General features: G+C 51.4%; 1 protein-coding gene across 1 annotated transcript in view; it reads right to left on the bottom strand.

Moving 5' to 3' along the window:
• BAHD1 (bromo adjacent homology domain containing 1) overlaps positions 1-21,910 on the bottom strand; it is a 39,375-nt gene extending 17,465 nt beyond the window's left edge. Inside the window, exon 1 of the mRNA XM_063332639.1 lies at positions 21,670-21,910. The gene's annotated coding sequence lies outside the window, so the exon portion shown is untranslated. The remainder of the gene's footprint in view (positions 1-21,669) is intronic.
• Positions 21,911-24,511: the final 2,601 nt, after the last annotated feature.

Raw genomic sequence — 24,511 nt, forward strand, 5'->3', positions numbered from 1 at the left:
GGGTGATAATGGAATAGATTTAATTAAGTCTGTATCTGAGCATCGGAAACAGCAGCAAAGGACAATCGCTTGCATTTAATGGTATTTATGAAATAGTCAGATTCCCTTTTTTAGCACCAAAGAGTTGGTCTTCATATTAGCATCAACCTCGGAGCGGTTTTATCTTCCCTGCAATCAGGTATTTGGCTGGAACGCTCCTCAATTGACACCATCGACGCTGGTCTGCCACTTCTAAGGCTCTTAATTAAAGCTACTACCGCTTTTGCAGTGATTAGAACAAAGCTACTGAATTACAAGAACCGTTCATTTGATATGGTTTAATCAAGCTGATAATTAGATTATCTATTTGAAATAAGCCCAATGTGTTTTAACTGACTTGCTTATATACACATTAATTAAAAGAAACTTAGGAATTGAAACCCACTGTGGTTTGCACATTGCTTTTCTGGATGTCAGACTCTTCCCAACATGCTTTGGGGTAACTGACCCCTTGCACCCCGTTACACACAGGATATCTCCCATGGCTCCTGCCCAAATGGAGTGCTCTGTGGGGAGCAAACATTTACCAATATCCACGTTTTTCTGATAAGAAAAACAGGTTCTGGAAATTAGAAGGATGCTTATCAAGTCAGACAGACAGTTTCCCCCCAGATTGGAATTCTTCTTGCACAATAGGTCAAACTGACCACACACAAGAGGACTGTAATTTAAAAAATAAATCAGGCAGAGTGGGGTTTGGCAGCGGTAGACCAGGCATCCTACACAACCATACCCTGCGGAGGCTATAGGGACCAGTGGTTTCCTACTTTCTGTTGTCCCTACCGAGAGACTGAGCCTCCGGCAGAGATGCTGAGCAGAGAGGTGAGAAACCCAAACTGAACAGCCGTGGCTTCTCTTAAACCCAGCATCAGCCACCTCCCTCTCCTCAAGCTTCCACAAGCAGCAGCCTGACCTTCTGGCCCCTCACCACACACCCTTCACTCGCTGGGGCTTTAGAGCCCGTTAGTAGTCAAATGAGTGAGAGTATCAATCAAAACCCCAGTACTGTAGGCATGACTTTGTTCACACCACGTCTGCTCTAAAGTTAGAAAAAGTCCAGCAGAGATTGAAGGGGATTTTTCCAATGGTAGAGTCCCATTAACAGCACAGTGAGGGCCTGCCCTCTTTGACCCCACAAGGATCGCCAAGACAAACAATAGCTTAAAGACAATATGCTTTCTGGAACCTAAGCATAGGAATGCTTTAAGTAGCAATACCCATAATGAAAACCGATTGCCACCCTCCCCTCTTTTTTTTTTTCTTCTCAACATACATTTGCTAGAACTGCGAGAAATCCCCCTCCCTCTCCAAAGGCCGGAGCCAAGACCCATCTCCCAGTGCGGAACAGGTACCAACGTCTTGCCGTGTTGTACCGCATTTACAGCTAATACCGTAACCCAGCTTGCAGCGCTGACAGCCTGCAACCGGCAACGTCAAGAGAAACACTCGAGTTGAACATGCAAAGATGACAATAGAGATATCGAGTCAAAAACGCATTAAAGCGGGAAGAGCACCACGATTCAATGCAATCTGCTTTAAGAGTCTCAGTCGCTTAAGCCCTTTGACACGACAAGTTCTTAGGCACAATAGTAATCAAGCAATCACAGGCAGCTGGCGTTTTTTTATTTCTTATTTTTTAATGCAGGGAGGTTATGCCTGCATAGATCTCCTTCTTGGCATCTGGTCTCTTGAGTTCTCTCCCCCACACCCGAGTTCTGCTGCTCTGACACTACGAAGCGCTTATCTACAGATGAAGAACTAAAATATCTGGGAAGTTGTGGAAAGACAAAATAAGCCAGCCCCACACATTTTGGCATTATAGCCAAGTAAATCCTTAAAGTGCCAGCAAGGAAAACACCAGCACCATCCAGCAACACTTCCACACGACTGTAAACCCTCCGAAATCCAGCTTTGCGGCAGAAACACAGGACGACATGCAGAAATACAATCAAAGTAGCTTAAGCAAATGCAGAAGTCAGCATTACTCTCTAAAAATTTCCACTGTGGATTCCTTGGCAAAAATCAGCCAAGTTTCTCCCCGACATGCTCAGCTTGGAGACGGAGAGAAGGTCATTCTTCCAGATCACACCCCACTAAAAACCCAAGTCCAAAGTCAGGTGAATTCTGTTTGTCTTCAAACAACTGAATGCCATTTGCTCTGCGCTGGCTCAATATTATCAGTATATTATTGGCAGAAATAAACCAATTTTGAGTGGATCAGTTACAAAGTGCGGTTAAAAAGGTACAGTTTCCACACAGGGAACTTCCCCATGGTATCACCACGATAAAACAACCACCGTGACCCGCAGAGCGGTCTGTAGAAGCTGGGGCCTTGTTTATCCTCCCAAGCCCTTTTTCTGACATAATACTCTAATGGAGGTGAGAACAATCAGGGCTAGCATCCGTAATGAACCTTGTTATTCCAGGGCCATATGCAATGTGAATTTATTACAAACCATCGTGTCCAATTAGGAGGAAATGAAAAAGATGGCTCCATATCCCACAGAAGGCAAGTATAATGTTTTAAATCTGTTCCTCGACATCTCTTTTGGAGAAACTCTCTCACCTCTCCACAGAAGTCACTCTCAGTCTGGAGAATTTCACGCATTTTTCTGTTCTCCATGAATTGTCTCACGCGGGTGCAGAAAGAGCCACCCCGAGCCTTGCTAGGAGGCTGCTCGAGCAACGCCGCTGCCAGTTTTGGAGAGGTATTGTGATAGGCACGAAGAAAAAAAATACTAAATCAGCAATTCAGCCACATGGCAAGCACACACCCAGCAGCAGGCGCCAAATAGTCTTACGAGATCGCTGTATTGAACACAAGTCATCGTTAGGATGCTGGGCCACCAAGTTTTTCCACGCCTACCAAATGTCCTGTGCCGCCTGGATGGGTTGCTACGGGGATGCTGCTGCTCGTTCCATTCCTGGGAAGAAGCAGCGAGCGGCTGAGGCTGCTGCCTTTCCTGGGATCTGACAATCCCTCTTCTACCCCAGCATGACACAGGAGCGGAGCTTTTGAATGCTGCTCCAAACTAAACCATCTGACAGTCAAGTGTATCGTGCCTCAAAATCAGAGTCCTGCCGAGTCGACTTACAGCACGTATTGTACGTGTTTCAGCTGGGCAGGGAGAGTGTCAGGGCTCTTCATCCTCTTTCCACCTTTGTATTGCTTCACAAAGCAAAGAAGAAAAACCAACTGTGCCCAGAGTCTCCAAGAAGTCATGAGATAATCTGCAGAACTGAAAGTGAAGATACTTAAACCAGAACTACCCATTTACTGCTTGCAGCCGAGGAGCTGGATCAATGGCAAGAAGACATTTAGGTGTAAATATCGGAAACGAAACAAGTTCCACAAAGCAGCTTGGTGTACGCAGCTGCACCCAGAGCCCACCAAGCCTTTTAAAGCTTAGTTGGAATCGCGGCCGCCTTCCTCAAACCGGACCAGTTCTCCAAATTGTCGTCACAGCTGTCGAACCCAAACCAGATCGGAATAAAGACAAATTAAAAAAAAACCAACACCGGTCCAATTTTCTGCTAGAATAAAACCACTACCCAAACAGCAAAATCAGAAGAGAGTTGATGCCTCATTAGTAGGAAAATAAGCAAGTGTGTTAACAGCTGCATTTTCTGTAATCACGCAGCTGCAGCATCTGTCTCTCCCTCTCCATCACTTGATTGCAAGTGAAATTAGAAGAAACTAGTCTGGGACTACCCGTTCAAGCACCATTTCCTTTCCAAGGCTTCACTACGGAGCTGCGCTTGTTCCAAGGAGACGATGCCAAAAGCACGGAAATTTAAAGCTTTTAAAGCTCCTAATCCATTTGGCACTTCAGTAATGTACAAAGAGTTACGACAACACGGATCTTCCTCTCCGTGCAACAGCACCGTTCTGCCGAGTGTCAGCCCCTGTCCACTTGCAGAAGTTATATCCATTTAAACCAGCGCAGCTTATGCTACAACAGCAGCCCTATAACTATAAGTACCTGGAGGATTGGCTCCTTTCTCCCTGCTGCTTTTACAGCCGAATTATTCTCGGTGCTACAAGGAACACGTTGCATGAAGGAAGCCTCCCAGGAGTTCTTGGAAAACCGGATAAATCACAGAAGCGTCAGGTATCCCAGGCTGAATTACACAAACGCTGCGCCAGCCCCACGAGTGGAAGCATCGTTTCAATCTCAAACATTTAGAAAAACTGTAATTGTTGCAGGCTGCAATTTGTCTTCCCAGAGTCCAGCCCTGATTTTTCTCCAGAGGCCCATCGGAAGCTCCATCATCCACACGCTCCAGAGAAAACTGTTTATACAGAGCTCATTAGGCTGCAGAAAAGGCTTGTTTCTCTCTCGCATCAACACAGCCCTAACCATTTGCCAGCACCTCCTGAAAACCATGTGAATGCCATACCGGAGGATGCAGCCCATGTCTGCGTAGCTTCGGGGAGGCTTGCAGAAAGGGATGTGGGGCAACTCTGTCACCGTCACCAGAGACCTCTGGAAGCAGCGTGGGACTCTGCTCCACTCCCTGGTCCAACACCAGTAATTACAGCTTCGTTGCGAAAGCCTGTGCTCCAGCCACATAGCTGGGAGTGTTGCAGAACATGTGTGGCCGTGATAAATTACAGTGCTCACACAACTGCAATTATAATCCGATGCTTTACAAACAGAAGCGCTCTACCTGCCTGAAAGCCGTGGCAAGCTGCGAGCGAGACTCGCCGGGGCGCAGTCCCTGCTTGCAGGGTGACCACTTGCAGAAACACGAGCCAGAGCCGGTAACGCCCCGTGGAGAAGTTCCCCAGCTGATTTCTTGGGAGGGCTTGTCCCAGCCGTGACTATCTGGTTTCAGATCTTGCCTAGTGGCAGTGCTCTGAAGTGCTTTGCAGGGAAGCCAAAATTAAATTTCTCAGGCTGTTCTCACACTCTCTACAGCCCCAGCGAGCAGCGCTCACAGGGGGAAAGAAAAAAAAAAAAAAGTAAAAAAAAAAGAAAAAAGAAATCCCAGCTGCACCGATAGCCCCAGCTACAGGGAGGTTTACGTTCAGGGTTTGGCATCTTTCGGCAAAGGCAGGCACGTGCTTTCGGAGAAGAGACTGTGTCAAGAACTGGTCAGCCAACCTCACTTGCCGAGTAAGTTTTTTCACTTAGGAGTAACTGCTTCATTCAACACATACCTAGCTGAGAAAAGCCAGCTCTTTCCATACCAGCAGAAAAAAACCCAATGTATAAGTTTGGGGGAGAGGGGGAAGATGTTTCCTCAAAAAACCCCATGACGAGGTGCGTTGTTTGGGGGACTGATGCAATATCTGGAAAAAGCACCTTCCTTTTTGGAAAGGCGCCAGCTTTCCTTCCCCCATGACTGATGCTAAGAAGCGTATTGCTGTGCTTTCAGTGAAAGGCTGCCACTTAAGTTGAATATTCAAGTAAATGCTATGGTAAAAAAAATAAATGTGGGAAGTAATATGTGACCTCAGCAACTCAAACATCAGTCACCAAAACCAGATCAAGCCTTGCAGACGCAGCCTGTGTACACATTGGTATTGAAGTAAACCCAAGGTTTCTGAGTGCGAAGCCTCCACTGAACATCTATTTGTAGAGCCACGACCAACACTTGCAAAATCCACTTCCTATGGCCTATAAGAACTACAGATTTCCACCCCCAGTGGTGGCCACACACCTTCTGCTTGTGACCCAACCATAAAGCAGTGTTTTGCATGTCCGTGGGGCGCTCTGATGGTTCTGCTGTGGTGTCCAGCCTTGCCCCGCTACCCTGGGAAATGGGTCCAGCCCGAGCTTAAAGCTCCAGAGGCAATGGCACAGCCCTGGGTTCACACTTGCTCTCCAGAGGAGACACAAAAGTTGTGCTTATCCAGCAGCAAAGCTGCCCTCACCTCCCCAAAACTCACCACGAGACCAGGAAGCAGTCGGAGAGCAGGGTTTTGCCCTCCCCCTTAGTTTGCTCAGAGGGACAAAACAACCATCTTCCCTTGCTCAGAAGGGACACATTTCTTTTGCCTTTCAACAAGTTAAAGAGGGATACACCAGGATAAGAAGGGAACTTTGAGCTAATAGATGCCTTAAGGGTGCCAGGGCATACGGCAAGTCCTGAGCAGCATTTTAATCCTGCATTCGTCACTCGTGCTTCTACAAGAGAGCCTCTCTGCTCTCGCAGCAGGAACCCATGGGCACTCCAAAATTTGGGGCCAGTAGGCCCAGTGTTATTGGATATTATTCTCTAAACTCTACCTGTTTATGCACTAAGCAGCTCAGGGCTCTAGGGAAAAATAATACCCAACCATGTCATTAAAGACACAAGCAAACCAGCACACACAGAGAAAGCCAACCTCCTCCCCGAACAGACACGGTGTCTTTGCCAGTGCGAACACTGGGAGGATTCCCGCAGCGCAGAGCCCACCGGCAGCTTCTCACCTCTCAAATCCGGCGTGGAAATAAAATTAAAAGACCGAACCATGGACAGCCGGCCCCAACCACGCTGCCGCAACAAAAGCCCGGGTAAGGCAAAGGAAATCCCTGGCATTTGCAAGCGCAGGAGATGAGTACGTGGAGGTGGGGGTGAAAATCAGGCTTAACTTGTCTCAAGGCTGACAACTTTGAATGAAAGCACGCACGCTTAGGAGACGCTTTGACGCTTGGCTTTTGCTATATCACTCCCCGGTGAATCAGTCATTAAGGTCCCCTTTTAACGAAGACAGGCAGATCCAGAGGTCAGGCGAGGCGAGCACGGGGGGCGCACAGCCGGGACCGCCCGAGACACGGGAAGGGTAGAGTTTACATGCATTTTGCAATTCTTCTGAAATATCCCAGAGAACAGCAGCAGCAACTACTACTACGCATAAAACACTCGCTACATCAAATATCACACATTTGCAAAGAATTGCCTATTAGAACTTTAAATAGGTTCCACACAAAGCTGCCTACGTGACAGATATGCTAACAACGCCCCGCAAGATGCTTATAAGTAGTTGGAGAAACGAAGTCAAAAATATTTCAGGACAGCTTTGACAGTCGTGTTTTTAGAAGGAGCACAAGCTTTGCCAATCAAGTTAATCAAGGTTTAAAAAAAAAACCCAACAAAAACCAAAACCCAAAACACCCCAGCCCTGCTCATCTGATTTTCCATATATGCAAAATGCAAAATAAATTCCTTCACGGCAGAAGGCTGAGTCTGGTAAAATATCAATCATATGTCACTTTGCTCAGATAGCTCTGGCACCATTCCTGGCGCGGACAAAACGGAATAGCAAATTATTTCCAAGGCTTTACTTTGAAGAACAAGGTGCAAGGTTTTTCTATAGTAAATATTAAAGCTCTTCTATATATTAAAATCACACCCTTCCACAATCGCTTTAGGAACTTCCTGCAAGCTGCTGGGTTTAAATAATTCAAGATGCGCCGTGATTTCGTGTATTACATGCGCATCTGCAAAGCCGTGCTGCCCCCGGGGATGTCACGGGCAGGTGCATCCCTGCCAGCTCCTCTCCGTCTCGCGAAGCCATCGCTGCCACCCTATCTCTGCGTCCCGACTTCCCTGCCCCTCTCCCGGCACGCCTGCCTCCACAAAGGGCTCCATTCACTCTCTCCGCTCTTTCAACTGGAAACTGTCAGCACGGCACCCTTGAGATCCAAAGACAACATGTTACTACTCGGTAAGCTCCAAAGTTGCTTTAGGGGAGAAAAAAGCAACGCAGGAAATTCAGGGAAGGGCAAGGCATTCCTTCAATACAGCATTTAATTAACCATCCTAAAATCTCACACAAAATGCAACTTCAGGAAGATTTTGTTTTCTTCCAAATCTTCATCATCTTTTCCTCACCTGAGAGCATCCCCCAGAACTGCCTGAAACACGCTGCCCCACCTCAGCGGCCGAATCCTTGGCCTTGCGGCCCCAGGTACTGACTCCATCGGTTACCAGCTCCGAGAGCAGTGCGGAACACAGACTGCATTTTAAAATTTAACAGACACGCGTGTTTATAACCTCAGCTTAAATTTACAGAAGCTTTAAACCCAGGCAGGCAAAAAAGGGCTATGTTAAATAACAAGTTCATGTAATATTTTCGAGGATTCCTGTGTCGTGACTCATCTCCAGCTGAAATACGCTGACCAGAACTACCTCTTCAGACTGGAGTCTGGATGCATTTTCAGTTCGAGAATAAGCAGTTAAGACAGTGTTGTCTTTCAGTTGGAAATACCTATTGTTTCTATGCAGGTTTAAAAGAAGTATCACATTACTGCAACCTCAGCTTGGTCTACAGACAGCAAGTTGTCCGTAAGGCAGAACGCCTTTCTGGGATTTCTGATTTCATCGTAAGTTTTGATTCCTCTTCACATTCAAAGTGCAACAGACATTTCAGAAGAAAATACTTTCTATTCCTTTATTCTCCCTTTCCAACCATCACTTGAAACACCAGCATCCTCCGAGCGCTTCCCCAGCTGAGGACACAGGTGACATAAAACGATGCACGAGCAGTTTTCCATTTGAGAGCTCCAACCCCAATCCAGAACCGGAGTCCAAGAAAGACCTTACGCAACTCTCGCATTCCCGCTGGAGTCCCTGTGACCACACACTCTCCTTCCCTCTGTCTTACAAACCGCAGCGCCGCACTGAATGCTAAAGGAAGCTTAAATCCGGAGCCGACTTTGCTGCATTTGAACTCATGGAATAAAACTTCAGATGTGGCTGAAGCTTAAGATATTCTCATCAAATTGGGCAGATGAACTTGGAGCTCCAAGCAGGGCAGAGAGTAAAGTCATAGGACACCCATTACCACCCCAGTACCTAAAAATTGTCAGGTGTCCACATAGGTTTCCTCAAGAGGCTAGCTCACCTGAAAATAACACTACAAAATACTTTAAAATACACATAAAATTATTTTTTCTCCTTCACAAAATACAGACTCGATCAACACCACACACCCAGGTGTACCTTCCCGCATCTTCTAGCGACACAGTTACGACCAAGCCTAACGAAACCTAAACCTACTGTAAAACCTTTCCTCCCTCTTTTCAATACAAGAGCACAGTATCTGCAAATGAGGACAAGGTAAGTGAAAGAGTTCCTCTTAAAATTTCACAACTTTACTGGTTTAATGTATTAGGTCACTCAGAAAAAAGTTTGGCACAACTGAATGGTGCTGCAAGACCTTCTCATTTCTCAAAGGAGAACAAGCTTCTCCGTTCCTACAGCGGTGGTAACACCCTCGCCCACCTGTATGAGCGAATTCAGACAAGGGTGGGTTTTCTGTTGTTTTGTTTTTTGAAGAGCAGCCAATTAACTGGCCCTGCATTAAGGGAATCAGCCCCCAGGAACACGCGCTCTGGCGAGGCAGCGGGCAGAAAGGCGGGAGGCAGGCAGAGACTCCGGGGGTGGATGTGGAGCGTGTGGGCAGCCCCCAAGCACAGGAAACAGAGGAGATTTTCGTCTGGGACCTAAAGTTATTAATGCCTTCATCAGACCAGCCTGAGCCTCCACCAGCCACTACGTGCTCAAAGTTAATTGCTTGGTGATTACGCTTTTCATTACTAAGCAATTAGCACTTAAAACCTTGAAGTGCCCAGCACTGGCTCTTTCCAGAGCCACGCGCGGTGGGCTGGGGAGACCTCAGCATCACGCGAGGACCACTCGCCAGGTCAAACACCGCGGCTGCCACACGCTCCTGGCCGAGGGATCCCTGTCCCCTGCGCAAACTTCATGCTGGGAATTTAAGCCCAGGAAAGCAGAGGGACCCAACACCTGCATTGCCAAAGGACCTGAGCAGGGCTAGGAGAGCGTTTCTGGTGACCAGCAGCCGGCACGAGGTTGCCATCAGAAATCCAAAGGGAGAAAACTCCCAAGCTGGACAGTTGGATGTTGTTATATGTCTCCATACAAGAACTGTTAAGTGGTACTAAAATAACAGAAGCCACAAGTCAAACACAGGCAATTCAGCCACTTTCGACTACTAGAAGCCAAATCACTGGAACACTGCTTCCACGAGAGCCCATTTAACTCCCATTAGAAGCTGGCCCAGCTCTTCCATCCTTCACCCATACAGTTAGAGGTGTATTTAAACACACACATTTGCTTGCGCCCCAGGTTTGATCGGTCATGGCAACAAATATCACCTTTAAATAGACTGGACACCATTTGCAGACCTGCGCTGGGAGTGATTTGTTTTATATCTATTCATTAACTTCCATTTATCTACCTACACACGCGTGACACTATTCGGCCATTCACAAAGGGAGAGATTAAACACTCTTAGCTTTCAAAGCAATGGGTACAATACGACGTTTTCAATAAGGTGAGCCATTTAAGCTGCACCCCACCAAAGCACGACTTCGATTTTGTTGCATCTTGCACAGCTGGAAGGAAAAACAGACTTAAAAAAACCCAACCAGGAATGATTAAGAACAATAAGTAAGTTACACGCTCGACCCCAAGAGCTCTGGATTGAATTTATGAGGGGTTTTGGCTGGAGAAGGTGCCCCATGAGGTTCTGCTCCCTGGGCTGCAGAAAGGATGCCCCAGGCGCGACGCACGAGCAGCCCCTGCTCATGACAGTTGTCTGCAAGGAAAAATATTTGGGAACCATCCACTGAACCTGCCTGGTCTCTGCCACTCAATATGTCCAGTGCTGTGGGAGCAGCGCGCTGGGTTCTGCTCCCCGGGACACCCGCAGGAGCCAGCGAGGGATACGTGGCCTGAAGGAAACCACCAGCACAGAGTCAAACACGGCCTTCCCCAAAGCAAAGGGCTCAGTGACGAACCACAGCACCAGACACAGCAGGTTCCCCAGGGCAGGCCTGAGACTATTCAATATTTTATTAGCAAGTCACACAGTATTTTATTCACAAGTCAGTCTCACCTGCAGGTGATACATGGGACAGCAAACAAGTCAGCAGACAAGCGGTGGGTTCACCTATGGTCTTGACGGACCAGAGAAGGATTAAAAAAGAATTTAAAGAGCCCACCAACAGGGACAAACACACAACTTCCACACTGGGCAGGCAGGAATCGTCAGTCCCACAAAGGCCAAGTGGGCGGCAGGCAGCGAGGGGGCTCTCTGCAGAACGCAGCTGAGGTTTGTCGAGGAGCACAAGCTGGATGAGTCAACAGCCTCCCACTGCCCTGAGGAAGCTAAATGCCCTCCCGGGGCAGATGCCCAGGAGCCCGTCAGCCCCACCATGCCCAGCACAGAAGGAGCCCCAACGGGAGCGCGCTCCAGCTTCCCACATCTTCCCTGCCCTGTGCAATCCTGGACGAGCTGGGGAGCAGTGAAGGACTTGGAGGGGACCAGCAAGGAGAGGGCGTAGGGGCTTAGTCACACGATTGAAAAAACAGCAGAGAGAAAACGTTCATAAAAGATGGTGATACAGCATTCTCTAGGGAACGGGAGCAGAAGGAGAGGCCTTAAACTGCGCTTAGGGAGATTTAGAAGTCTTTTCCTACGTCTTTCCTTCCTGCTGGACTAGAAAAAGCACGAGATCACCTAAAGAAGTTGAGGTTAAAAAGAAAACGCTAGAAGAACATCTGTCAGCAAGGTTTTGGTACAACCCCATCCCCTGCCCCACAGCAGGGCTGACTACAGCCGCTCCAAGTGCCTTCTCTACACCCTCTGCTGCCACGGGAACACACCCACGGGGCCATACAGCCAGCAAAGGTGCTCTGCAGCGCGAGTGCCATTTTCACCACTGATTTTTAAGACCACGCACGTTCAGCATTGCATGGCTCCCCAACTTCCACATCCATCTAGCAGCGCAGGTTCAGGCTAACGGCACCTCTCATAAGACTGCAGCACAGAAAGAGGGTGGTTAACTCAAAGCAGCGCCGCGGTAACCCTGTGCCACGCACGCTGTGTGTACTGCACATCCCGCGTTACAAGGAACCCCAGAAGTGGTCCGGCTCACTCAGAGCACAGGCATTTTCTGGTGCAGGCAAACTCCTGAGCACCAAGAGCTACAATTCGCTTTGAGACTAGAACAGTTTCATTAGATGACTTCCAGCTTCAATGCAAATCTCACCTACAGTTACTCTGGCTTTATTCATACCTGGACATCTCACATGCAAACTCGCGGCTACAAGAGCCACCGTTTAGACATCTGCTCCCGGAGCTGGGGAACCGTCTCATCTCAAGGGGAACCCAGCAACATCCAGCCTTTGATGACTTCCATTTTCACATCAGTGCAGGTCACCATGAAGCCAGTGTGAACTCCAGAAGGCAAATCATCAGATCTCTGGCAAAGCAGCATAGTTACGACTTCCTCTTGGGAACCACAATGCTTTTAAACAGTTCAACCTAGTTTCGTGGAAATGTCATGGGTGCCTCCAAATGGATTTTCAGGAAGGTCCCCTGAAGTCAGGCTATGGCTTCAAACCATCCAAGAGCGTTGAGTACTGGGGACAAGAGCCCTATGAGTGCTACACAAGCTGCGCTACACAAACGAGTGCTCTGATACTTCGAAGACACTCCCCGTGCTTCCTCCAGCTGTGGCTTCACGGAGAATATATTCGCAACGGGGAAGAAAAGAGCAAAACTTTTGAGGAACTCCGAGCACCGACAAGTGGAGAAACAAAAAAATAATCAGTATTACCCCTTGATTGTCAGCTACAGGATTTGAGAACATTGATTGAACACTGAGATGTTCAATACATGAGGCAGATGGATGGGGAAGAGAAAAGGACCCTCATACACCACATCCGAGTCACCAGCACAAGGGTACTAGGGTGAAAGATGCAAACCGTTCAGAGCTGCGGACTCTAGCAGGCTGGGGCACAAGCAGACAAAATGTGAAGCTCGACCGTTGTAAATCTGACCGGAGAGGCGACGGGAGAGGGATGCCTGCAGCTGCAGGACCTGCCAGCTGAAGCAGAGCCAAAGTGGCAGCGGGAGACGCTTGCAGCTACCGGTCGAAGGGCGGAAGGACTGGCAGAGAGTTTCCAGGAGCTGCTGGGAGATAGGGAAAGCCGCAGCCAGCTCTGCTTTCCCATGCCGTGCCCAGGCGGGGAAGGCAAACAGCCGATAAGGAGGTACGCACTGCTCAGCCCCCCTCCGCCAGAACCACCCTGCTGCCGCCGAGTCCCGGCCCCAAGGACGACTCCCAGCACCGTGCAAAGCTGGCAGTCCCCTTCTCTGGAGATTTGCTCCAAAAAGAGGATCTGATGCTGGACAACAGCTGCAAAGAGCTCTGAGCTGCAGAGTTCCTGCCTCGTATTGCGGTTACAATGCACAAGGACACAATATACCCACGCAGGATATCCCCAGATACCAGAATTTCAGCTCCTGCTTCAGCTATTCGTCACAGTAAAACATTTTAAGCCCAAGCGTGCTAGCAGCATTCTTTAAACTAAAATGACAGATAATATCCCGCTTTAGAGCTCCAAAGTGAGAACCTCGCTACTCATTTCAATAACCAAGATAAACATTTTATTTAACGGCTGTATTAACAAGCAGAAATACACTTCCCTTCGGAAAGCAAGGCAGACCTGCAATTCTGCCTTCTGCAGAATTTAAACTCTCAATTAAAGATGAATTCCTCTAAATGGGGGGAAAAAACCCTCCTATCTTCCAAACAGAAACCAAGTGCCTGGAAATTCTCAGGCCTCGGGTAAAAGATGAGCCCTCGGGGCACCGCAGCACCTTCAGCTGGTCTGAGTGATCAGAAGCAAATATCCGAATATTCATCTGCTTTCCTGCTCCTCGGGCAACGCAGATCACTACTGCTGCCCTCCAAAACCGCGCAGCAATGCGCACACCAGCATGCAGCACCAGGACGCTTTGTTACTCTTTTAACATGTCCAGGACACTGATCTTTAATTTACCTAAACACTTCCTATTTATATTTTTGGGGGGTCTAAATATACACATAAAGACTCCTTTGGGTAGAACAGGCAGAAAGCATTTACAGCTTGCTTTGTTCGGCCGAGTGGCTGGGCAGGTTTTTACATGGCTGCATGAGTTTTCCAGCCTGCCAGAAAGGAAAGAAAATTGGGACCCACTACACAAAACCACCGTCTATAGAGGAAAGTGTACAGCTCTACGAGCTGGAATGAGGAGACCTTGGGGCAGCACCTGAAGCCACTTTCTCCTTTTTTGTTTTATTTACTTTTAAATTGACTCTGTCTCATTTCCACACAACACGGACTCCTCCAAGAGGAACTATCTGACCTTCAAGCACTCTAAACACGGCTCTGTATAGGGTTATCACAGATAACTCAGTTTTCCTCACGGTTAAGTACTGAAAAGTAAAAATGCTGCTGTTGCGCCTGCTTCCCTGCCCCTCCGTGGTCCACGTCTCACCGTTGCCTCTGATGGTTTCCTTGGAAACATATGCAAGCTTAAATTGGATTGATATTCACTTAGTGGACAGATGGAGTTTGGAACAGCCCAGTGCCTGAAATCCGAGGCCGAGCCTTGGGATATGTCATGTTATCAGTACAAAAAACACCCCCCGAGCTCCCCAAACTTTGTGGAAAGGTTAAGGATCACCTAATTATTCAGTAATGAGCTCCGAGGTGGCATCTCAGGCAAGGTCAGCGATTACCCATTGTGCCTGCATGAAAGCATTGGGCTGAGCACGCGACAGCATTTTTGTTTGGAGGGAAGGATTTAATTTTTGTTAAGTGCCAAGAAAACAGAAGTGTCCTTAAGCTCATTAGTGGTTTCGGGCAGGACAACTGATGGAGATCACACATACGCTGAGCGCAGCCAAGAGCCTTTCGCAGGTAGCGACGCACTGTCCGCACTGTAATTGTGCTCCTCGCACCAAAACCTCCGGCGCTAGGCTGCAGTTATGGCCAACGACCGGCGCTGACCCGCAGCCCCACGCAGAGCTGCAGCCCCCTTCCCCCCCAGCACCAAGACGGGCACGTTTTGTATCGCACCTCTATAGCCCCGGAGGTGTCAGGACTGCAATTTCAGCAAAGCTGATAATTTATTCTGAAGTGGGAATTATTCCCTGTCTCTTCTTCCACTACATGGGAAGAAATGGAAATGGCAAGAAATGAAAATGGCTTTTCTTTTTTTTTTTTTTTTTTTTTTTTTTGCAGGCTAAACAGTGCTTTCCCAGCCACACTGTCTGTCTTCTCTTAACTGAATTACTGAATTGAAAGGATTCACTTCTTTGCAACCAGAATGCAAGAAGGACAGCAGAAATCCCAAATAACTACATTCCTAGAGATCTTTCATGAAATCCAGCATTTAAGAAAGGGAGAGAGACAAGAGGACAGGGCTCTGGCGAGGGAAAGGGGGGGCAGGCAGCAGTCATTGCATGCTCTGCCCGGCACGTGCTTGGTTATCGTACGCACCACCTCCGGGTAAGGAGGGTGTGCGGGAGAGCTGGGGTCACTAAGCCATTGTTCAGGGCACAAACCCCCAAAACGCCTCGCTCGCTTCTGTCACTCATGCAGTTTGCTGAAGTCTAAGGAATTCCCAGTTTGGGATTCACCCGTCCGAGTCATCAGGATTTTCATACCTGTCCCACCCCGTGTCCAGCCAGGATTTTAAGAAAATCTCTTCTTCTCTGCCTACACGTGGTTACAGCTGCCAAACCCTTTTCCTTTGCTGCCCTGCTCACCTGGGAGAGATCTGCTGTGTCTCCTTACCCTGAACCACCTCCAACCTCGCTTTCTTGAGCCAATTTTGACTCGGCTGGACAAACAAAGAAACAAAACCAAACACCTCTCTTGCATCTGTTTTGTTTTTTTAAAAAATTTTTTAACAATCTCCTGCTGCCCACTAGTTTCCTTCAGAAGCCTGTGCCTTCCTCCTCCTTTCAAATCTTCCATGTTTATCAACATGTGATTGTTGTCGCTTATTCCTCACCACCTGCATTCCCCCGGCGCCCCTCCATCCTTTCTCCGCAGAGGGGGATGCCTCAATGCCCCTTCTCCACCCTTTCCCCCCCGCCGCCCACCAAACCCTTTTCCTTTTTATGGTATTCCCAAACCTAAAATCAGCGAGAATGCGCTCAATCTGCCAAGCGCCCTATCACTCGCAGCAAACCATCATGTAAAAAACATCATCTTGCAAAAAAAACCTCGAGCCCCCCCTTCCATTTCAGGGTCTACCTAAAAGGCTTTTTAGCGTGAAGCGTTCCCGGCGAGGACGGGGTGCTGTGCCAGCCCCGCGCTGCCGCTCCCCGCAGCCCCGGCTCCCTCCCTCCCGCCCCCCCAAACTCAACTCAACCATCCTTTCCCCGCATGCCTCGAACTCCCAATTTCTTTCCTTCAGCCTGTTCCAGGTATTCCGCAGGCACTCGAAGACATAACAAAGCCAACCGGCAGCGGATAATGCTGTACGGCGTGAAGGCAGGCTAAAGCTTGCTATTTTCAGTGCTTTACACAGGCCACAGGCAGGAACAATAGAAGGCCACGCATGGTGTACGTATGAAGCAGCACAGTTCAGCGACGTCCACGGAGCTCGATGCTGCTCCAGCACCGCAGTTTTATTTAAAGGATGATAATTCAGACACCAAAAAAAATAAGCTGCCAGCAAAGCGGTTTTATTCAAATCAATGCTAGGAAAATGCCTCTTTTCTATTGCTAAGAGCATCGTAAATAATTTGAAATATTGATACACATGCAGTCACTAAAAGCCAAGATCTTTTATTAAAAAAAAAAAAATAATAATCCAGCCTGCTGAGCTGGGCAAGCTGTATAGTTTCAAAGCTGAGCATGAGAAAGCCCTTCAAAAAACTGCTTGAAGAACAATGGGTGCCAGCAAGCGCTCCTGTGATGTGGCTTACAAAGAGGAAGAAAAAAAAATAAAAATCATAATTTTCTTGTTTAGTCACACCTTTGTTCAAGAGAACTGGGACACAAGGAATACAGCAACTGGCAGCTCTGAACCGAAACATCGTCTTATTCCTGAATTCGACAGATTTAACGTAAATCCCAGGCTCTTCAATGCCAAACCCACTCCAGATCAGCCACGCAGTGGCCCACCCGCTTCGCATGCCATTTGCGGAATGCTTCCACCCCCGACGCAGGGGACAGCACCCAGAGCGCAGCGTATTCCAGCAGGGAAAAGCCCCCCGGGGCTGCAGGACACCCCTCGGGGGAGGGGAGAACATCCCCAGGCTCCCACCCCGAGCCGCCCCAGCACGGTACCCAACGTGACACCCTGCCGATGCCACCAGACCCCTCTGCGTCGCCGCATGTGTCACGGCAAACACCTCGCAAGAGCCCGCACTGCGCGTCTCTGAACAGGCTGGGAAATTTAAACAGCAAAGGAAGGAGAATTGCAAAACGGAGGACCGAAAGCAGCCCTCAGCAATAATTCAACCGAGCACCATTAATGGAGATGCACCTATAATTTAAATCAGGATTTATTAAAAAAAAAAAAAGGTGATAAAAGCAGCATTCCTGGCCATGCGACATGTGAAAAGCGTAGATGTAAGGCCTGAAGGCACCGAGAGGCTGTTTAACACCTGCCCAAGCAGCGAGCAGGCTCGCACCAGAGAGAACCCCAAGACAAATCAGAAGTGTCTTATTTTTGACTCACCTGGAGTTAATAACCACACACCCACTACGAAAGATTTCGTGAAATTCAATGAGTATCAATTATCTGAATAAGGGAAAAACGACCGCTTCTCCAGACAAGTTACCTTCATTTTCAACCACATTCCGCCAGGACCAGAGCACAGCCCTGCCATCACCTACACGAGGGGCTTCCACTACGACTTAACTTGAAATATTCTTTGGAAATTATATTACTGCAACGTCAGTAATTCAGAGGTTTTAAGAAGAGGTCCGGGTTGCTCACTTCACTCAGCTGACCACACTTTTTACACCTTGCCAGCCCTCCATACTCTCTCCTATTTCCTACGGATTGTCACACACACCGCAGGAGTAGTAGTAACATGAACAGATGAATTCAATTCCAATGCCACAAATATTGACAGGGGACAGAGAACAGGTGCAAAGTTAATTAATTTTAAATCAGTCTTACATTTATTCTTCTTAATGACATCCTTTGGTTTAACTTTTTAATGATACCATCAGTCCCTCATTTCGCTTTACATCAAGATAAAGATTCCCATTCTCCTGCTCTTCCAATGGAAGACTTTTTACTCTGACATGAAATATCACTGCGACTCTACTTTATTCTGCTTTTTTTATAATAAAGTTTCATGCTAGAACACCAAGTCTGGGCGGTAACTGGATAAAGGGCTATCACATTGTCCCATACAATCACATGGCTTTGGGTCTTAGGAAATAAAACCACTAGCATCACATTTAAGTGCATTTTCCCCATTTAGAGAATATTGGTTGCCAGTACGGGGGTTGCAACTGCAAAAGCGTAGAGGGTTAAACTGTAATAGTCTTGTTACAAATAACTCGTCCTGACTCGCAGGCTGACCATGAATTTTAATATTTTTTGTCGTTAAGAACCATGCCTTTGGTCCAAATGAGAAGGGATTTGGCTGCGCTGGACAGGGATGAGCATCCCTGCAGAACCCCTGCCCTTACAGCCCCATGGGGAAGCAGGGGCACAATCCCCCGGGATGATGCCTGCAAAGCCGCCCCCTTTTTCCCCTTAAATGCGGTTTGCAAACAGCAGTAACAAACACTGCCCAGGCGCTCAGAACGGCCCCGCGACCACCCGACCCCCCCGGCCTGCGACAGCCCAGCTTCTGTTGGAAGCTATTTTTAATTTTATGACTTCTTTGGGGTGTTTGTTTTTCGGTTTTTGTATTTCCCAGTTATACCAACTGCCGTTTCATGTATTATTAACAATGTGATAGTTGTGACTTAATTAGTTCGGCAGGTTGGGCATGAAGCGGGGGCTGCTCCTGTCGTTACCTCCACGGGGTGTATCGCCACGGTTAACTGAGTATTAGACGGGGCAAAAAGAGCCCCACACGGCTCCTTTCACACGCAGTATTTGCCCGTCTGAGCATACCTTCCTATTTTTGCAGCACCGGATATCATCATTCATTCATTTTCTCGTGATCCCAACTTAATGCCAAACGGCGAGCATGCCTTTGCCTACGATTTTTAATTATTTTTCAATTGTTTACTTTGGATAGATTTGCTGCTAAGGGTTTATTTTGAGCACTGCAGTAGTATTAGAAAAGCATTTGCTGAAGGGTGTATTTCCCCAAAATAATCGCCAAGCGCTATCTAAATCGGATATCCACAGACTGTACCAGCACATGCGTCCCGTGGTCCGTACAGCCCCCAAATCACACAGTAGCAATTAACACCATCACAGCAAACAAAATTAGCTTACGTATTCTGCCCAGAGAGGTTAAAAAAAACAAGTAAGTAAAACGGCTGTCAGACGGGAGACCGAAAGGTGACGCAGACGACTGGCAAGACGGACAGAACGCCAGCGTTAGACTAGTTACGCAGTTGGATGAGGAAACCTCAGTGGCTTCTGAAATAACAACGTTTCTGCTGCGGGACCAAGGTTGTGCCTGTTTCCAACCCCCCCAAATGCTACATTTCTGAGCAGTAATATGTTGTCCTGTGCAATTGTCACCATTGACCCGCAGCAAATGGAGCATCCAGAACGGATCCACTCTCACAAAGTGGAGGGAGTTATTTTCACCCGCAGGTTTGGGGGTTTCCAGCTGATTTTACACCTATCAGTGGTGCTACACTTCCCCGTGGCAGCAATTCTGTTCTGCTGGAGAACAGCAGTTGGAAAGCCTAGGCTGCTGCTCCATTTAAAATGCTGGACTGAATTCATTAGGAAAACAAACAGAAATCAATGTTTAAATCCAAAATGCCCTGTTAAATCAGACTAACACACAGTTTCCTATCACAAGCAAATATTTAGACAGTTCCAGCTGAAGCTGGAGAAGGATCCAGGTAGCCAGAACATGACAAACGTGAAGGATGGTTCGGGATGAATATGTTAGCAGGATATTTCTGTTAAAGCGATCAGTTGCGTGCTGGTATTTAAACCACATTAAGATTTCAAAAGCATCAGTCTATCACACAGTTCGTGTCACCCTACCTCTCACAACCGTAAGGACTGGAAACCTTAAAAGAAGAACCTGAGACCCCGGGGCACGATCCTGCCCCTGCAGCACCAACGATCACCCAGAGCCCGCCAGTCTGGAGCGAGCGCTTTCTAATTGTGGCAAACTGATGGACAGATCAATTAATCAGGCTAGTAAAAGCCCAGAAAAGCCTTTCGCTTTGAGGTTCGCCTGCTCCTGACAATGATGACTTCAGATGGAGAGCGAGCACGAGGGGCAGCTGTATTCTTTAACACAAAACCAAACCACAACCTCTTTCAGATAAGCACTCGTGGAAAGGGGGCGGGAGGCGGGGAGCGGGGGGAGAGAGGGCAAACAGAATAGATCCCAAACCCTCGTGTTTTTCAAGTTTTCACGGCTGCTCTTTGGACAGAGGGGGGGTCCCCACGGCATGCCCGCCTGGGCGGCTGGCTGTCGAGCGGCGGCCGGGAGAGAGCTTGCTCGGCTGCCGAGATCTGCCCAGTCACATGCGCTGGCTCCTGCGCCTCGTAGAAGCAGCTGGAAAAGAGGGAGCCAGCGGAGCTGCCTCCATTAGGAGCCACCGCTACACAAAAGGAGAAGAGGAAACAAGCTCTGGGCCACCGGAGCTACCCACAGGAAAAGAGATGTCCAGGGCCGCGGGGAACGGGCGGCAAGTGCAGCCGGGAGGAGGCCGGGGGGGGGGGTTAAAACACGATGAAAATTAAAGCTGCTCCACGTCCCCCAAAGCAGCTGGAAGCCACCTGCGCTCACCTCCATCCACCGCCCGCGACCTGCGCGGCGTCGCCGACACCACACGGCCAACGGCCACAAAGTCGACGATGACGAACTCACCCGGTTAATTAACGGCCATCCAAGCGAGGGGGTTTATCCCCACGCTGGGGGGTGGGGGACCCCTCCAAAAAAACACAACCCACCAACCCACCGCCACGGCCGCCCTGGGCGAACTTATGCCCGGTTTGGCTCCCAAACCTCCCCCGTGCCCCGGGAGGGGGCCGGAGGAGAGCGGCTCCGCCGACCCACGCTCCCGCCCGTTTTCGCCGGGAATGGCCTCAAAACCGGCGATGTCGGGACCACCCCTCACCTTCCCGCCGCGCAGCCCCCCCGCAACGGGGGCAACAACAAACCACCACCCCCCGCCCCCCCGAGCCCGCACCGGTTCCGGCCCCCGCAACTTCCCCGGCCCGCAGGCCCGGCCCCCCCCCGCCGCCGCCCCGCACCGCCTGTCAGCCGGCCCCGCCGCCTTTGTCCTGACGAGCCGCGGGGGCCGGAGGGGCTCGCCCCGGGGGAGGCCCCGCCGGGCCCGGGGGGGGGTTCGGTTGGGCCTGGCACCGCCGGTACTCGGCGAGTTAACGGCCGCCGCGCGCGCCCAACGGCCGCCCGCACCTGAGGGCGGCCCGGCCCGGCCCACCTGCCGCCGAGGCCGCTTCCCCGCGGGGACCGAGCCGCGGCCGCCCGCCGTGCCCTCCCCTCCCTCCCAGGGCTCCCCCGGAGCCGCCCACCCCCGCCGGCGAGGAAAGTTCCCGGTGGCCCCGCACCCCCCGCTCCCGCCCCGGGGCGGCGGCACCTGCTCCCGGCCCGCCGGAGTTCCCGGGGGCGGAGGGGACGAGGCGGCGCCGCCGCCGGTTCCTCCGGGCGGTCGGTCCGACGTCGTGGTCGGGGGGAGACTCACCGGGGCGCGCTCCCGCGCCGCGGGGCTGCCGCAGGCCCCGGTTGTGGGGGGAAGAGATCCAGCGACGGGAGCTCTGCCGGGGCGCCCGGGTCCCGGGCTCCACGCTGCTGCGTCAGCGCCGCCTCCTCGGCAGCGGGATGGGGATGAGGCGCCCCCGCCGCCGCCGCCCGCCCTCGCCGCGGGGCGTCGCGATCCGGCGCGGCCGGCGCTGAGGCCGGGAGCGGGCGGGGGCGGGCGGGCGGGCACCGGGGCCGCGGGGGGGGGGGGGGGGGGTAGGGGGGGCGGAGAGGGGAGGGAGGCGCCACTCGCCGCCGCCGCCGAACTCCCCGCAAGCCGCGAGCCCCTCCGTCCTCCTTCCTACTTCCTCGTCCGCAGCCAATCGCCGCCCGCCGCTCCGCCGCTCGCTCCGCCGCGCCGGCCAATCGCGCCCCCTCCTGCCCGCCGCCAACGGCCAATCGCCGCGCGCGACCCCGCCCCTCTGTACCCCCCCCCCTCCCCTCACTGCCCCCCCCCCCCCCGGCACCCGCCCCCCCCCCCCCCCGCCGCCCCTCACCGCCCCGGCGCCCCCCATCCCCGGTTCTCCCCGCCCCGCCGCACCGGGATGGGCCCGGGGGTGCCCCCCCCCCCCCGGCTTCGCCCCGGAGCTGGGGGCGGCGGGGCAGCCCCCGACGGGGACGGTTTCCTCACGGGACGGCAGCGTGAGGCGCTGCCCCCCGGCAGCGCGGCGGGGAACGGCGGACACCGGCGGGTCGGTGTGTCCCGTCCACCCCCCGCTGCCCCGGGACGCCTTCGCACCCCGCAGCCGTTCCCAGCGCCCCCCCCCGCCCGGCCACCGGCGGCCTGCGCGGCCCGCGGGCGGCGGACGGGCCTGCGGGTCTCCCACCGGCGGGTGCCCCCCCCCATCCCCCGGTAAACCGAGCCCCGGCAGCCAAACTCCCGGGAAGTTTTGGGGTGCCGGGGGGTCGGCGGGCGGCCGGGAGCTGCCCCGGGGGAGAAGAGCGAGGCTTTGGGTGGGAGATGCCAAAGGTGGGACGTTTGGGGATGTAACGAAGCTGCTTCGTTAATAAAACTAATGACGCTTTAGGTTTAATATCGCCTTTACCCGACGGTCGCGCCGGGAGCTGTGCGGAAACTTTTATCCCACGCTCTTCGCGAGGAGAAGGCTGGAGAAGCGAAAACGGGGCTTGAACAGGGTGGTTTGGGCAACGGAAGGTCGGGTTGGGAGAAGCGGGAGGCAGAGCCCGTTCCGCTCCCGGCATTCCCGGGTTCCAGCCGGGCCCTGATGGCTGGGGAGGACCCGGAGCAGCCCAACAGCCACCGAACAGAAACCTCAAACGATCTGGGCGATGTGTTTAACACGGCGCAAAAGTTGGCTTAGCGGTTATTGCACACGCGATTTAACGATGAAATACGGCAGCGTCTCCGTGGAATGGAGGTGAACGGGGATCAGAACAGAGCGGTGCTGGTCTGCGGCCCGTGCGTTATCCAAAATAACTCCTGCGGCAGGAGGAATAGCTCGACACGGTGCTTTCTGGAGAACTTTGCACTTTTGGTGGTGTGCTCGCCACCTGCACCGGGCACCAGCAGAGGACACGGCGCCGGGGGTGATGCCCCGAGCGCTGCTCGGCTGAGGACGGGTGTGCGCGAAAGGCCAAGAACCCTCCTTGGCTGGTTCCCCCGAGCAGCCCGGTGAAATTCCCTGCTCCTTTGAGGGGAAAAAAGGCCAACGGGGGATTATCAGGTGCCCCACAGCTTGCCCGCGTAGCCCATCTCCACCAACGTGTGTTGTGTCCCCACCAGGACGTGGTCTGCGTGGGCTCCACCAACAGGCCTGAGACGCGGCAGCGATTTCTTCTTGTTCCCAACCAGGAGAGCACCTATAGCTCTCCATCTTCTCCTGAAAATGCATTTAAAAACCTACAGGAGATACAACAGTTATTTAATCAGTGAGTGGTCTTTGCCAGCACCACCGTCCCCTACCACTGAAGTCTCTCCTGTTGCAGAATGGGTTTTTTTGTTCAATTTCTTTTAAACTTAAGAAACTTGTGAGAAGCAAGCAACTAGCTCATGGGACAGGCACCCAGGGTGCACCAGGAGAGAAACACACACAGACGATGAGTTAAACCCCCCCGAGCCCCAAGGGTCTGCTCGAAATACAGCTGAACTGCGGGGAATCTGGGAGGCTGAAACACCTTCTCTGCCTTGTTCCCGTGGCCCTGGGCCCACAAGGACTCGCAAGCGGGAGCAGGATCCGCCACCGGTATGGTCTTCGCAGGAGCTGGATGCCGCGTGGGAGAAGATGGAGGGAAAAATCAGCTATTTGGAGACACTGACTCCAAAAATGTGTGGTTTCCTTCGTAGCTGAAGTTTGAAGTGAGGTTTCTCTTCCTTCCTCCGTGTAGGAGTGATAAATCCAGCCGTTCTCCGCAATGGGGATTTGCGAGCTCCAAGCAGCAGCAGCTCTTCCACCACGACCGAGTGACACCGGGGACAACCGAGGCTTGGCAGCGCCCGCTTCAAGCAGGGCACCACGCATAAGAGAAGGGATCCGCACGTTTTTCTTGCCTGGTCAAACCGTACCTGATGGTTTATCGGTGCAGATGAGCCGGGCGGATAAATGGTGCCCACCATGGTGTTCCTGGCGTGCCTGGGGCGAAGAGGGGGCCCATCGAGAAGGTGGGAGCCTGGCAGGGCAGTGGCCAGCAGCAAGCGCTGCGTCTCAGCGTGACGCACGGATAAACCGCCTGAAACTAATACCAACCACGGGCGACGCAGGAGAAAAGAACAGAGCTGAAATAAATAACCCCAACAGCTACAACCCTGGAAGCCCGTGAGGGCGACG

The sequence above is a fragment of the Chroicocephalus ridibundus genome, chromosome 4, assembly GCF_963924245.1.
Source record: "Chroicocephalus ridibundus chromosome 4, bChrRid1.1, whole genome shotgun sequence".
Lineage (NCBI taxonomy): Eukaryota > Metazoa > Chordata > Aves > Charadriiformes > Laridae > Chroicocephalus > Chroicocephalus ridibundus.